The sequence below is a fragment of the Medicago sativa genome, chromosome 8 (assembly GCF_051527215.1).
Source record: "Medicago sativa cultivar Bolivia chromosome 8, Bolivia_mono, whole genome shotgun sequence".
Classification (NCBI taxonomy): domain Eukaryota; kingdom Viridiplantae; phylum Streptophyta; class Magnoliopsida; order Fabales; family Fabaceae; genus Medicago; species Medicago sativa.
The window spans coordinates 92987369-92988623 of record NC_140756.1 but is presented as its reverse complement, the minus strand read 5'-3'; the positions used below and the strand labels follow the sequence as shown (position 1 = coordinate 92988623).

General features: G+C 34.5%; 1 long non-coding RNA gene across 1 annotated transcript; it reads right to left on the bottom strand.

The window, feature by feature from the left end:
• LOC146903425 (uncharacterized) lies at window positions 1-1255 on the bottom strand. Its single transcript, XR_015023888.1, has 3 exons — window positions 1143-1255; window positions 952-1067; window positions 1-756 (listed from the first exon to the last, which is right to left on the bottom strand). It is a non-coding gene; the product is annotated as an uncharacterized LOC146903425 (long non-coding RNA).

Below are 1255 nucleotides of genomic sequence, written 5' to 3'. Positions count from 1 at the left end.
TGAGAAACAACTAAAATTATATTAAAATTTTAAAGCAAAGACAAATAAGTTGGATGTAAGTTATCAAAAAATAAGTTGGACATAATAAAACTGATTATTACAAAATGTTAATGCGGCAGATAACTAGAATAGAAAGCGCTTCGGCTGCTTAACAAAAGAATGGGTAGGTTGCTACTCTACTCTTCTACTTGTTCATTATCTTAGGCGAGATTACCTCATTTCTTCAGTTTGGAAAAACAAGGGCACTCAAGCAGCAAGTGTCCGACACCTACTACTTTCATATGTACGTTAATCTTTCAAGATGAGTTGCGAGTTGCAATATATCAGAAAGTTGCGGTCCACAATGCATTTTTAGCCTCTCCACACCGCTGGTGAACATACTTCATCCTCTCAACAGGCTTGGAAATCCTGCTGCATCTCCAATCAAACGCAACGCATATATCACCTGTCATCGCCTTCCACTCACAATATGCACAAGACTAGAGTAACATATATATTTCATGATGTCTGCAGAACTCTCGAAAATGTGACTCTATGCAAAGTTTTTTGTTAGTTGTTGAGTTTTGATGTTTCTGATGAGGTACTAAATCAATGGTGTCAGATTGTTTTTCTTTTAATATATTATGATGAGAATCAAAAGAACATATTGAGGGTGTACCACAACATGTTCCCCTATCATCAACATGTTCCACATCTAAGCCTATGAACCATAATCCCCATGAAACATCTTCATTCGCATATTTATGCAGTACATCCCTGACATTATAAAATCAAACTATTATTAATTTATCAAAGAATTAAATACTGTGTGCCAAATTACTCAGAAAATCATTCAATTAATAATGAGTACAGAAGGCCACACAAAGTCCACAAAATTATTAGTAATCGTTTCTATGTAAAATATAAATTTCAATAATATCTCAATTTCTATGCAACGAAAACAAAACTTACTGGTTTATTATTAGTAATCTTGTGAAATGGCATATAATTGTCCGGTAGCATGACGAAAGTACTAGTTTCCAACCTTACCAAACTTTCAGTATTCTGGTTCATGGTATTTCACTCCCCTGTTGCAAGACAGTTACACTAAGAAATAACTTTGAACATACTGAAAAAAAAAAACACAATTCATATTTTCTTACTTCTGAGAAAGGACAGGGCCAGACTTCATGCACCCAACATACACCCAAAGTTTCAGACAGTGCATAGACAGAGTCGATTCAAGTGTTGCTGCAATTTAAAAAAGAAACATCAC